General features: G+C 36.1%; 1 pseudogene; it reads left to right on the top strand.

The window, feature by feature from the left end:
* Positions 1 to 2,591: 2,591 nt before the first annotated feature.
* On the top strand, positions 2,592 to 5,011 carry LOC149678236 (short-chain dehydrogenase/reductase family 16C member 6 pseudogene; annotated as a pseudogene).
* The last annotated feature ends 4,184 nt before the right edge of the window (positions 5,012 to 9,195 follow it).

The raw sequence follows: 9,195 nt of genomic DNA, 5'->3' as shown, positions 1-9,195 counted from the left end.
TAGCAAAGTTTGAGATGATAATAGGTATAACTTTATTTTAAACGATTTAACTATTATTAATGTTAATTATTGAACATTAAAATAATTAAAAATAATTATATTTATTTAAATATTAAAGATAAACCTCTCGTGCAAAGAGAGAGATTATCATCGCCTCCTATATCTACCAAGGCCCGTGCATGCGATATATTTCCTTCATTGCCTCCTATATCTATCAAGGCCCGTGCATTGTGATACATTTTTCAAAACAACAACCAAAATGGGAAGCTCCTCTCAGAAACATAATAATTTCTTTTCTCTGTATATGAAATGAAAATATGGATAATATTGCGCTTCTTCTTTAATGGTATGAATCCTTGCCTGTCTATTAATATTTTACGTAGGAGTAATACGTTTTTAGCGAAGTCTAGAGAGGATAAACACAAGCGAGATTGTTTCGAAAAAAAAATACTGCTTCCACTAATGGGTTTATACTCCTTGTTATTGTATAGAGTAATCATGATAAAAGCTTATAAAATTACGAGAGGACAGACCTTTTTTATCCTCTTGTTTTATTCTTAATAAGAATATAAAACATTTATTTTGTATCAAAAAATATTTTTTGGTGCTGAGATTGCTTTAGAAAAATCCAAACGGTTAGGCATTGGCAAAAAAGACATGTGTAAGCTATTTGCAGAGATGATAATTGTTTTACATGTTTTAAATAAGACTGAAGCTTCCACTATTGTGTTTATGCTCCTTGTTTGTTTGACTGAAAACCATCTAGGTGTAGATAACAGTCAGACCAAAAATTTCAAAAATATATATTTTAAATCTAATCAGATACGCCCACCTAGTTGAAAATAGACCTATTAAATTTCGGGAGCCATTCTTGAGAATTTTTCTTTGCTTGTAGGTTGTTAATTTATCTACCAGAAAATATTTGTGTTTGGAAGTTGGATATTAAGTCAAATCAAGTGGTTGTAAAGAGCCAGCAGGTTTTTGCCGCTTCCTTTTGTGAGTATTTGATTTTTGTATGTAAAATGGAGGAAGATAATGTTGAGAGTAAGGATGAAATGCGGAAGCGCAAAGCCCGGGAAAGGATGAGGGCAAAAAAGTCGACGTTTTCATTGGATACTTAAGTTTATAATCTTCTCGACACGGAGAGGTAATATTTTGGTTTTCCCAACTTTTTTCATCTCTAATTTGAAGCATATAGCATAAGTTCATAAGATATGTTCCATAAGTTTGTCACTGGTTACTGAGACCTTATCGTGAAATGAAGTAGGTCAGGCGCTGCTGTCAAAGGCTTAGTACATAGGAAGATGGACTGCAAAACTAACCGAGTGTAGTCAATTCTCGCTTGAAGTTCTCGAACTAGCTCTCAGCATTACGAAGTATTGGTAGTGTCATACTTTTGGAACATATCTTTTAAACTTACGTCGTAGCTTAATAATGAAAATTTAACTTTCCTTTTATTGTCATTAAGAAAGGCAATCTGCGTTTCATTGTCATTTCAAAGCATTGTCATATAGATAAAGCGGTTTGGGTCGAGTCTTCTTAATGATCAGAGTTTTATAAAATTGACGTGATCTACGAGCTGTAATAGGAAAACATAGATTTCTTCTACTTGGAATATTTAAGAGGCAAATAGTAATATCTGATTGAAGGTAAGGAGAAGGGCCTAAAACTTTGTTAAGCCGCCCGCTTCTACTTCCTCGTTGTTCATTGGCTATTGACATAAATAAAACAACCGTCAGCCCTGGGTTTACTCGTTCAGAACACGCAAAAAGAACTTGTTTACATTCGGGTTCGTCACTCATAGGTCGCGCCAGTCTCGTCACGGGTTGCTAGCTACGCCAATATTACGTGGTTTCTAAGTTCATATACATTATGCCTGACGACAGGGGGACGATTTCTTCGACGCCTTCCCTATAATTCAAGCAGAAAGACCCAGAAAATGACCTGTTTAAGATTCCAAGTAGAAGAAATTTATGTATTAAGGGCTTTTATGATTTCAAGAGTGTCCATTTCGAATTATCAACACTTTTAAAGGGAAGGTTTAGGCTAAATTTGTTTCATTTTATTTATATTTTGTTTACTTACAGTCTTACATAGCCCTTTATAGAATATAAATAATCAGCATGCTAAATAACACTGGAATTGAATGAAATATAAGATCAACATTGCTCTGAAAGTAGCATATTTACATTTCCGGCTGACATATTCCAAAATGGCGACGGATTCGAAAAATCTTTCTTATTGCGTACGTCACTGCAAAATTTCAGCTTCCTAAGCTAAGACTCTTTCAGCGAAACCAAACATTATTAGGGAAAGAGCAGATACATAGAAAAGTCAAGAAACACCTTATCATTAAGTGAGCTTCATCAGCACAATTTTCTTTACTATGATATATTGCATCGTGTATTCATACGCCTCAATTTTCCATCAGAAATCAGGCGCGTTTCGAAAGAAATACGGGAAGTTTCAACGATTTTAATCGACTTCTAATTACAATAGAAAAGCCATTATTTTAAATGGAATCTGAATATTTAAAAATACGCAGGTCGTAATTAGTACTTGTAATCGGGTGTTTTTTTGGCAAGTTTAAGATGGTTCTCAAATCTACAACTAAATACAAATGTTCGATGGTAATTGAGGAAAAACTTTTCGCTAAAATTGTAAATCAGTAATGAAGCCAACTTTAAACGGTTCTACACAACAATTGGAAATGCATTAAGGCCCTTCCTTAGATTTTTTGGTGTTTTTGAGTTGTAAGTATTTAATTTTTTAAATACTTCTATGACAAATAAAAACATGCCATTATTACCACTCATAGAAGGAAATTTGCCCTATCTATATCTATTGATAAGATAAAATTAAATTAATTAGTTTAGGATTTAATAAATTCTAAACATACGGTTTGGTGAAAAAATTTTAACATCCGCCGCCATAACGCTAGTGTCAGGCGTTGCTCTAAGCAAACCTAGCTCCCTATTCAGTTGCCTGTTCATGGGTTAGGTGGTCTGAGTTGCGACTCTAGTTTAAATGTACATACATTCACGTTTAAAAAGAATACATTCATAACAATACTCGTACACTTATCTCAACTGTACTGAGTATCGAATAACTGAGGACTGAGTCAATAGCTGGATGGCTGTGGCTTATGTTAATTTTAGGGGAAATCGAGGCCGGAGAATTTCCAACTTCAAAGTACGTCGTCATCGAAGAAATCAAACTGAGCTGACATAAAAGAGAAGAGAAAGATCGCTGCCACATTCAAAATCATCAGTGAGACGGGAAGATATAAACCTCTATCGTACGCATTGTTAGTGAAAGACGGAAGTTTTATAGTTAATCATGGCCGTAACTAGAATTAATGTGATCCAGAATTTCATCTGGAGTGTTATACTCCTTGTAGTGGACATTGTGAAATTATTTGTGTCAAATCTGACTCCATACAGTTTGAAAAACAAGTAATCGGTCAAAGGTAACAATTTCAGAAAATTCTTTTTATTTTTACTGGAAGGAACTTTTGAAGGAAAAATAGTTAAAAAAGATTTAAATTACGGTAGGCCTATTTTTGCCCACTGTCGGTCCTAGGAGGATGTAGCATAAGGAGTCTTGGTATAGTTTGTTTCGATACGAAGTCTGAACTTGAGGTTTTCGAGCAGATCTCTTGGCCACTCATGTGATATTTCTAGGAACTAGTTATTATCTATCTGTGGTTATTATAGATGCAACGCAGATTATGAGCCGATACTCAGTTGTTTGGTTAGTTAGTTAGTTAGTGTGTTCCCGCCAGATACACGAAAAACCGTTAAATAAATATGTAGTACAGGAGACTTCATGGATTCAAACCGTAAATGGGGCAATGATTTTGGAAGTCGAAAAATTCTGGTACTTTCACACTTTAGAATTTTAGTATAAAGTTCGTTTTGTTAAAGAACTTTGACGTATTACGTATTTGACGTGTAAATTACCGTTTTTAGAAATTACAGTAATTTTACATCTCTAATTGTAATTATTCATATTATCTATAGTGAAATATTAAATATTGAATTTTATCTTTAAAGGTGAAATAGTTCTAGTCACGGGAGGTGGCAGCGGATTCGGACGGTTACTATCAATAAATTTCGCTAAATTGGGGGCAAGAATCGTCGTATGGGACGTAGATGAAGCCGGTTGCCAAGAAACAAAGAAACTGGTAGAGAAAGAAGGTTCCAAGATAGACTGCTACATCGTGGACGTCTCGAACAAAGAGGAGGTCTATAGAACGGCCCAATTGGTCCGGGAACAAGTAGGAGATGTCACTATCTTAATCAATAATGCTGGCATCGCCCACTCCAAATTTTTCCTGAATACAACGGACGCCCTTTTGGAGAAAGTCATGGTAGTCAACACAATGGCTCATTTCTGGACCTTGAAGGCCTTTCTACCCAACATGATTGACAATAATCACGGACACATTGTTTGCATATCCTCGGTGGCGGGTCTTCACGGCGTACCACGATGTACAGCGTATTCCAGCTCAAAGCACGCTTTAATTGGGCTGATGGATAGCATCTCGCTGGAATTGATTGAACTGGGCAAAACTGGTGTTAAAACGACCATCGTTTGCCCCTTTTTCAGCAATACCCCACTTTTCGAAACCGTTTTCGATGGACTTCTGCCTATGATTAAACCGGAAACGGTAGCTGAAGAGATTACCAAAGGGGTTTTAACGGAAAAGGACTTGGTGTATATTCCAAAGTTAGGCAGTATTATTGGAATATTCAAAGTTATTTCAACCAGAAAAGCCTTTTATCGTGTGGGAAAGTTTCTGTGTGGTGACTCTCTTTGGAACACCATTAAGATCAAGAAAGTGTTTAGCGAACAGGATGAATAGAATAGCTAAAAACCTAAAACGAGTTAAATATTCTTGCCTTTACTATTAAGTACCTAATTGAAATTTGAATTTATTGTTGTTATATACTGATTTACTATAGTTATATAAAGGTTAAACGAAATCAAAACTTGTTATCAAGGTCAATGGAACGTGGTCATTACAGAGTCAATGACATACAAGTGTTAATTTACGTCATCTTATACGTTTTGATTAACTTATGGAATGCGACGGATTAATTAAAAGAAAGCCGCACAGATTAATTAAAAGAAAGCCGCACAGAATAATTAAAAGAAAGCCGCACAGATTAATTAAAAGAAAGCCGCACAGATTAATTAAAAGAAAGCCACGGATTAATTAAAAGAAAGTCACGGATTAATTAAAAGAAAGTCACGGATTAATTAAAAGAAAGTCACGGATTAATTAAAAGAAAGCGACGGATTAATTAAAAGAAAGCCGCACAGATTAATTAAAAGAAAGCCACGGATTATTTAAAGGAAAGTCATGGATTAATTAAAGGAAAGTCACGGATTAATTAAAAGAAATCCACGAATTAATTAAAGGAAAATTTTGTATCTTTGGCTTGTAATTTTTGAAAGAGCATATAAAGTGACTAATATTTAAATTAAAACCATGTATCATTTACAAAATTAGATAAGATTGAACTTTGCACGCTCTAGTTTATCGGACGCCTAATCCTACCAGAGAGAATTTATAGTAGGGAGAAGAAACTGAGGAATATTATGTAGCTTAAAAATCACGTGATCAACAAAACTGTCCAGGTCTATTTTCGGTATAAATGTTTGTGACCCCTCCTTCTAGGGCGGTTCTAGAATGTTGCGGGAGGGTCTCTAGGGAGATGGACACTACCTTTTTAGGGAAAGGGAAACGTCTGACTTAAAATAACTCCAAATGGCGTCAGTCGCACTCGAAATCGCAAACCCTTATTGGGTAATTGTACAACCAACAGTGATTGAAGGCAAACTTTAAAATTAAAGGAGTGTCACGTGACCGGAAATTTACCTGGCCAGGCCAGATTTAGCGTCGCAGCCTACTTGTTCGAGCTACCAAAGAGAATATACCAAGAGGAGCAGAAAGTCTAGCCTTTCATAAGGTTTTTTAAAAGCCTGGCCACGGTTTTGGAGTAATTTGATCCGGTTTTTGTTGATTATCTAAGCAGCGACGCCATTTATTGGTTAAATTATGTCGGCTGCTTATTTTTAGTGGTGGAAAAGGGTTGATCTATGGATTGACCGTTGGCGTACAAAAGGTAATTTTAAAGTAGACGACATGGTCACGTGAACAACCGGAACTAGTTTCTCCAAATTCAGAGCCGTTCCCTATTTACAAAGTTTCTGCTCCTCTTGGTATATTCTCTTTGGAGCTACATAGTATTTAGCACTGTAAAGGGCAAGAGCTTCCACTGTCAAGGGCAAGAGCTTCCACTGTCAAGGGCAAGAGCTTCCACTCCCTATTATAAATTCTCTCTGATCCTACTATGTCAGCAAAAAGATGTTTATCTCATAAAATTTAAAATAAGAAGTAGTAGGGCGTCTACTACTAAGATGAGCTTTTTTGAACAAACGGCTCCTGCCACAGAATTACCTATACATGTGAAGAACTATAGAGGTAGAACATATAGATAGCCTTCACTCATTTCTTTCAATATTATCAGAAGTTTATATATACTTCACATCGAGAGAAGTGTACCACAAAGCGGGGTAAGTGCAACATCATTTTTCCCAACACCGGAACATTCGGAGCAAGGTTACTAAACCGAATCACACAAGCAATAAATAGTTCCCTCAACATTACTCTATTAGCATTTAACTATTTGGCAAGACGCGCTGTGGATTTTTGCCCCACTTCAAGACGAGGTTTGTGGGTTGATTGCTGAGGACTTAGTGCTCAACGATTACAGAATTCACCCTACGGCGCGATACCCATCTGAAGTTTGATGAGCGGGAGGGCAAACAAAAAGGATGAGCCTGGGAAAATGACGTTACACAACTAAAGTATTAAGAGGGTACAGAATGTCATCCTTCTTCTATTATACCCTTCTGATATTATCAAATATTATTATAATATTTCTAAAGACAAAAATCCCGCCCCCCCCTCAATTAAAACCTGCTTAATGATTTTCTCTTCTGTTCACTTCATAAAAGAGCCAATAACAATGAGTTAATACGTTTGATTCTAACTCTTAATCGCACTTTTATTGAAAAGTGTTATAATTATTTTTACTCTTTATTTTATGATGGTATACTACGTCATTTGTGTAATTTCTAAACTACAGACATAACGAAATTGAAAAAAAAAAAAGAACAACATGGTTAAGACACATCCGAGGGGCTAGTCATTCGCCAAAATTTTGTACACCTAATTACTGATTTCTGAATTTTTATGTGAATTCCGATGATTACCGAACGAATTCCTTGATTTCTGTGATTACGAATATTTTCTTTGATATCCATAATCTTTACACTGATTTCCCGTTATTGCCGTAGATTACTTGTGATTTCCGTTTGAATTCCAACGAATTCGGGTGATTTTTTTGGTGAATGCCGTGATTACCACTGGATTCTTCGTGAATTACAATGAATGCAGTGATTATTTCTATTTCAACTGATTATGATTTTTGTTTTGGATTTTCGAATTCCTCAATTTATTATGTGTGATTAAAGAGGAGATTATTTCTGCGGTTTTGTACACCTGATTATTCAAGTGACTAACCCCTCGGACACATCCTTCAAATCTCTCTTGTTATTGAAACCTTGCCGAGCTTCAACTGCGTCATTTCTGTATGAAGGGAATATCCTTACTTTAAATGAAAGTACTGAACTAAATCTTATTAAATGTACTGAGCTAGTCAAATAAGAATGAATTACTAAATACCCCAAAAAGTTGGAAGTCATGCACCGCCTTCTTTAAAAGTAAACAACTTTACTTCAGAATTGAAGTATCGTAAACATTCCTTCAGTTAAGCATGGTTTTCATTTGACCGGAAAAAACTTCTTTGATTTGATTTTTACGTTGTCGCCCAGCGTTATAGCGTTTTCATTCTGCGTATATAATGGAACTAAGGCTTAATACCAGATAAACTGAACACTGCACCAATTGCTACCCATCTATTGTCTACCTTTGTAATCTTTGTGTCCCATATCATAAAGATATGGATGGTTCCGAACCCCTCCAATGAAACTTTCAGCATTGAACTTCGGCATCCTCAGGGATTTGCACTAGTAAGTGACTCGATTAGGAACTAAAGTTCTTTTTTGGAGGTTTCAATGTAACTTGGGTCCATTGGTCCGCGACAAAGATGCGATTATTCAGGTTTCAGTATGTGTGTAAGCAGGGGAAGGAAATGAGGTTTACTTGGGAGATGACGGAAGGGGTGTGGGGGTCAAGTTACTTCCGGCGGACACGAGGCAGTCAGCACCTATAGGGTAGGATCGCCGACATGTGTCTTATATCCTCAAACTTTGCTGCCCAGAAGCTTGGCTTACAGGTGTGCGCAACACTCCCGGCTTAGGAACTACGTTAACATGGCGGACCACGGACGTCCTCTTCCGAACATGCATGGTCGAAAATGACGTCACGACTCAAGCTTATTGCTGATTGGCTCGCGCTGAGCGTTAACGTTGAACGCGACCAAAAAAATTATAGAAATCTAATATCACCATACTCAACGTAATTTCTATCCAGCGGTTGTCGCTTGACGAAAAGTCGTGATTTACGTCAAGTAAAAACCACGCTTTAATCTCAGCAGATACAAGTTTTCAAACTACTGGAATTAATTTTTCAACTTCTTTACCATGTTAAGCGTAGATTTACAAATAATGTGGCTAAAATATTTAATTAATTTTCGTATCGGAAAACAGTTAATCGGTAATAACCACACTTTCAAACTTTCATATCAGTCAGTGACGTTCTAACCGTGATTTATCCTGGCTAATCAATACTGAAATAATTGCTGATTAACTGCTTCAAGGTCCCTTCGCTTTAAGGCAAGGAAATATTTTACGTACAGTTGTTTTTTGGTTTTTTTTTTGATTCAACCAAAATATTTTTCTCAAGTACTTCCTTATTGTTCATAAATGGCCAAGTAATCTTCACGTAATGGGACTTAAATAATAGCCATATAATGGAATTTAAATAATAGCCATGCATAATATTAAGAAGTCTCTCTAAACTCTATACCTTGGCTTAGCTTTTCAACTAAGCGCGGACTAAGATAATTCGTATATAGTGGAAAATAAGCCCTATTGTACTGGTAATAATAAACAAGTTGGGAAACTAAAATAAACCTCTCCGAGTCGATACCCAACTAA

Source organism: Phalangium opilio, unplaced genomic scaffold, assembly GCF_054372755.1.
Source record: "Phalangium opilio isolate 3A_F unplaced genomic scaffold, DU_Popi_V2 ptg000042l_1, whole genome shotgun sequence".
Lineage (NCBI taxonomy): Eukaryota > Metazoa > Arthropoda > Arachnida > Opiliones > Phalangiidae > Phalangium > Phalangium opilio.
Note: the sequence above shows the minus strand (reverse complement) of the source record. Positions and strands in the feature narration are given on the sequence as shown.